Source organism: Pinus tabuliformis, chromosome 4_1 (genome assembly GCF_031772625.1).
Source record: "Pinus tabuliformis cultivar Carrire ecotype Pingquan chromosome 4_1, CPIR1, whole genome shotgun sequence".
Taxonomy (NCBI): domain Eukaryota; kingdom Viridiplantae; phylum Streptophyta; class Pinopsida; order Pinales; family Pinaceae; genus Pinus; species Pinus tabuliformis.
In genome coordinates this window covers 252,394,800-252,400,799 of record NC_142303.1, presented here as the reverse complement: position 1 = coordinate 252,400,799, position 6,000 = coordinate 252,394,800, and positions in this window count along the sequence as shown.

Below are 6,000 nucleotides of genomic sequence, written 5' to 3'. Positions count from 1 at the left end.
TCCCAGTATCCAATTTAAGACTTGCTCATATCGTTAGAGATTTCTTCCCAAGCACTTTGTTAATTGAGTAGGTTCGATGTGGCCCTTGAGCTCATCGATTTCTCTGAAAACAAGTCTAATCTCTACTTTTTTTTTCATCCCACTGCTCCAAGATATAAAACTTAAGAAAAACAAAAATGAGAGTACAACATGTGGCACAATAAAAGTTACAAATTAAGCCATATAATATGGAAACAGATTGATCAAACTCCATCTGACACCTTTTACAATAGATTTTTGATATAAATGTGCAACTGCAAGGAAAGAAGAAAGAGATGTAGCATCAAAATATAAAATCTAAAGTTGACCAAACATATGTAACTCTAAAAGAAGAATTTATTAAATTTAAGCAAAGTAGATAATCACTATAAGTTGTTGCACAACAAGTTGCAACAACATTTACCATGTAAAATAATTAGCCAACATATTTCACAACCACATGTAGTCCACTGAAAGTGTAGTAGAGCCTATAAAAGGATTTGACTAAGAGGGAGAAATCCATTATCAACTTCAAATCTCAACAAAAATAGCTGCAAAATAATAAGTTGGGGATACATTGATTCAAGACGAAAGGAGGTAGTTTTTAGAAGGAAAAAGAGTGTAGGTAGAAGCAAACATTGCTCTCAACCACCTAAATAAGTTAGTGCAAGAGATACAACATCTAGAGGATCAATGAAATTTTGGCTTTTAGGAGGTACATGATGCTACATTGACAAATAAGCTTGAATACTTGGCACAAATGACTTCCACAAGGGTGTAAACTTACTATATAGCAGACAAATTGACATATTTTGACTAGACGTTGTAACAACTTGCCCCACATATTAATAAAATGGTGTTTGGTTGACTATAAGATCTTCTTCAACCACGGCCCCATATTGTATCTTCTCCAACTTGTTGGAGATTTCAATTTTTTGCTCCCAACATGTTAGAATCAATTTTTCCAACATTGATCTAACAATTAGAATCAAAATAAACAGAAGTGAAAGGCTCACGTTAGACATATTAGCACTCACAAAAAAGGGTTAAACTATTAGAAAATGATTAACCCTTCATACATGTTTAATTTTTTTTTTTGGAAGAAGTATAACCTAAAGAACACATGAAAATAGCTTCTCCATAGAATTTAATAATCCAAACACTAGGAAAAGAATATCCTCTAACCAATCAAGATATAGATACACAATGATAATAATAATAACATTTAGAAAGCATTGTTTTATCAGTCCTTAAAATTCTTGTATTTTGTAATCTCTCTTCAAATTTCACAATGTGAATCCACATCTCGCACTTGCTTGGGATTAAATATTTTCACCTTGTAAAAAAATTAATTGCAAACAATTTCTTAAAAAAACAAAAAATATACCATGGAGTGAACATAAAATATACACAAAGAATTGTTTTTCTTTGGAACCAAAAACTAGGAAAGCTATATTGATTTTTCATTTATTCATCTTAATGTTACAACACATTATATACATGTTGAAGAATTTATAAAGCCCCAATCCATTAATCTCGGATTAGAGCATAAATGTAGTTCCATTGACCAAATTTACAAAATACCATGGAAAAAACCATCATGCCCAAAACCATGCTAAAAAACCATGCAAAAAACCATGGGTGGGCCTACCACTATCCTTGGGTTTGCCCAAGCATCCTTGGGTTTGGCTAGTCCTGCAAATAATATAATACATACCCAATAGGGATACGCACATAATTAAGGTAGGAGAAGATGTTGGAGGGGCTAGTCGACTCTATCAACTAGACTTGATAATAAATCTAAGTTAGAAATATAAGTTGGTCAACTGCACAGTCAAGAATACCAACTAAGATATTTATATAGTCCTAAATACCTTGTAACTGAATCATAATATAAATAGGGAATGGATGCAGGAAAGAGGGAGAGAAGGAAGAAGATATTGTATTGTTGTGGTATATTAATAAAGTGTTTATTTCTAGTCTCACATTACTAAGTGTGTTATATTCTACTTTTTCTTATCTATGTATATGTGTGTATCATATTTTGTATACTACTATATAATCCTCTAATAGAATAGTAATGGTAACTACTTTACAATTCCTTAAATTATCAAATTTGTTAAAGAAATCTAAAGATTTAAATTTTTATTCGACACTACTCTCTACCTTGCAAATTTAAAAGGAAAATAAAAATCTTAATATAAATACTAGTGAGTGTTTTCGTTATGTCCCATCATGACAACCCCAGGGAAAACCGAACACCATTCTAAGCCCAATGCACAACTAAAACTCAACGTGAAAACTTCAACATAATCTTTAAAAAACACATGCTTTGAACTAATACTTCCAATGACAATATGTACATGTTTAATGGAGTTGTTAAAAGTGTGATATATGTTTTATGAAATATATTAGAGATAATTGTATTGATGGTGTGCTTTGGAAGATATATGAGGTATGAGAGCATCAAATTCAAATCATATTATTTTTAAATGTTAAATTATGTATATAAAACATATTTTACTTAATTGAAAATTACAATAATCCAATAAACATAAATATATACTTTCACAAATAATAATTAGTTTTTATGACCATTGCAATAATCTAATAAACACATATTTTGGCGCAGAATAATTCATTTTTATGAACGGATATTTACATAAACAATATGCCTAGGCAAAAGATATCCAAAACCTTGCTTCAAGATCTCACAAAAGTACTTTTCTATATAAAAGAGGTTGGAAAATGTAACTTAACCTAGTCTGCTATATAAAAGAGGTTGGAAAATGTAACTTAAGATACTTTTATGTTGTTGTTTCCATTGTAGATATTTTTGAAATATTGTTAAAAACATAACTAAAATATCTTTCTATCGGGAGTCACTCTTGGAAAATGTAACTTAATATATTTTGCAATTATCTTATTTATTTAAATAGATATTTTTAAAAGATTGTTAAAAACGTAACTAAAAATGTTTTTTTTTGGTGATGGATCACTCACTTAATGTTATATCCTCATGTCATTAATGTATGGTAAAATTCTTTGAAAGTGTCTTGGTATCATCTTTGTTGTGGGATTTAGAAAACGATCATATTGAATGTGAATTTTAAACGTGTTTGAAATAAAAATATTTTATTTAAATAAAAATAACTGTTGCAATTAAATATAATCAAATATTTTATATAATTTTCTTTTAAAATAAATATATTTTTTAAAAATTCCAAAAAAATAACAAATTATATAAACAAAACAAATTTTACTAAAATAAATATATATATATATATATAATCGTAAGAAGACATATTATTCTCACTTTGAATTCATAAAATTTGAATATGGACTAAATCCATGCCAATCCAGTAATAAATTTTATAAATTTGAACCATATTTTTAAATAAAGAATATCTAATTTTACTTATGGCTAAAAAAAGTGACGATTTGTCTTAACAAGCACAAGAAGAAAACCCCTTCGTAACATACTTTATAAAAATAAATAAAGAATATATAATTTTCCTTATGAAAAGACTTGGCTAAAAAAAGTGAGGACTTGTCATAACAAGCAGAAGAGAGAACCCTTTCGTAACATACTCAATATTTTATGTTTACGTTATTGTGTTTTTTATTTATCATTTTTCATAGTATATTGTGTTGCTTTGAACTAATATTTCTAATGACAATATGGACATCTTTAAAAGAGTGGTTAAAAGTGCAATAGATAATTTTTGAAACATTTTAGGGTTGATTGTATTAATTGTGAATTTTGGAAGATATATTAGGTATGTGAGTATCACATTCAAATTATATTATATTTTTTTTTTAAATGTTAAATATGTATATAAAATATATTCTATTTAATTGACAATTATAAAAATCTAATAAATATATACTTGACAAATAATAATTAGATTTTATGACAATTACAATAATCTAATAAAAATATATTTTGAAAAATAATAATTAGTTTTTATGGAGTGTATTTACATAAACAATATATCTTAGTAAAAAATATTCAAACCCTTATTTCAAGATCTCACAAAAGTACTTTGCTATATAAAAGATGTTGGAAAATGTAACTTAATATACTTTTATGTTATTGTGTTTATAATATTTTGCAATTTTGTAAAAAATGTAACTAAAAATATCTTTTTGGCATGGGTCTCTCACATAATGTTGTATCTTCATAGAAAATGTAACTTAAAATACCTTTATGTTGTTGCATTTATAATGTTTTGCAATTGGCTTATTTATTTTAGACATTTTTGAAAGATCCTTAAAAACATAACTAAAAAAATCTTTTTGTTATGAGTCACTCACTTAATGTTATATCCTCATGTCATTAATGTATGGTACAATTGTTTGAAAAGGTTTTGATGTTGATCATGTTTTCTGTGAACTTTAGAAAACTATCATATGGAATATGAATTTTAAGTGCGTTTGGGATAAAAAAAACTACATTTAAATTATATTGTATATTTTCAAATAAATAAAATTTAAAAATTATCATTTTAAATATAATCAAATAAGAATAAGAATAGTTTTAAAAATTGATATTATTGTTATTTTTAAATATAATTATATTTATATATATATATATATATATATATATATATATATATATATATATATATAGATAGATATAGATAGATAGATAGATAGATAGATAGATATACAGCTTGAGTGGGCCTAATGATTAAGAGCATGTGTTTCCTCTTGAGAGGTCACGGGTTCAAAACTAGAGGGGGGTAGAGTATGTATGACTTCATAGATGGCTGCGCGGAGGTGGGTCCCTTGTCCCACAGACAAAGGGGTCTCATACACCAATTTGATGTCTGGCTTGGTTGTGACCTTAAAAATGGATCTATATGTAGATATATTATTATTATTAGGTGGGTCCATTGTCCCACAAACAAGGGGGTCTCATACACCAATTTGATGTCTAGCTTGGTTGTGACCTTAAAAATGGAGGATCTATATATAGATATATTATTATTATTAGGTGGGTCCCTTGTCCCACAGACAAGGGGGTCTCATACACCAATTTGATGGCTATGACCTTAAAAATGGATCTATATATAGATATATTATTATTATTAGGTGGGTCCCTTGTCCCACAGACAAGGGGGTCTTATACACCAATTTGATGTCTCGCTTGGCTATGACCTTACACCAATTTGATGTCTCGCTTGGCTATGACCTTAAAAATGGATCTATATATAGATATATTATTATTATTAGGTGGGTCCCTTGTCCCACAGACAAGGGGGTCTCATACATCAATTTGATGTCTGGCTTGGCTGTGATCTTAAAAATAAATCTATATATAGATATATTATTATTATTATTATTTTAAATCAAATATAATTTTTCAAAACTTAAAAAAAACCAAAACAAAAATTAATAAATTATATAAAACATATTTTATTAAATTAACGATTTACTTTTGATATTTTGATTAAAAAATTGATATTTAAAAATTAGTATATACATATACTTTACTAGATAAATAAACAATCTTCACAGCATGTTATTCTCATTTTAAAATTCATAAAATTTGAATATAGACTAAAACCATAAATAAGCAATCTTCCAGCCATGTTATTCTCACTTTAAAATTCATAAAATTTGAATATGGACTAAACCTATATAAATCTAGAGATAAATTTTATAAACTTGAATCATATTTTTTAATAAAGAATATCTAGATTGCATTATGTAAAGACTGGGTTAGAGAAAAGTGAAGATTTGTCATAAGAAGTAGGCGAAAGAACCCTTTCATAACTTACTTAATATTTTATTTGTAGGTTATTGTGTTTCTTACTTAATATTTTTCATAAAATATTTAATATTTCATTATGTGATTGTGTTTTTTTTTAATTATTTATTTAATAATTAGTTTAAATTGCTTTCCTGTTAAGGGTAATATGCATTTTATAATTATTTTAAATATATATTATTGTATTCCTTAATTAGTTTCAACTG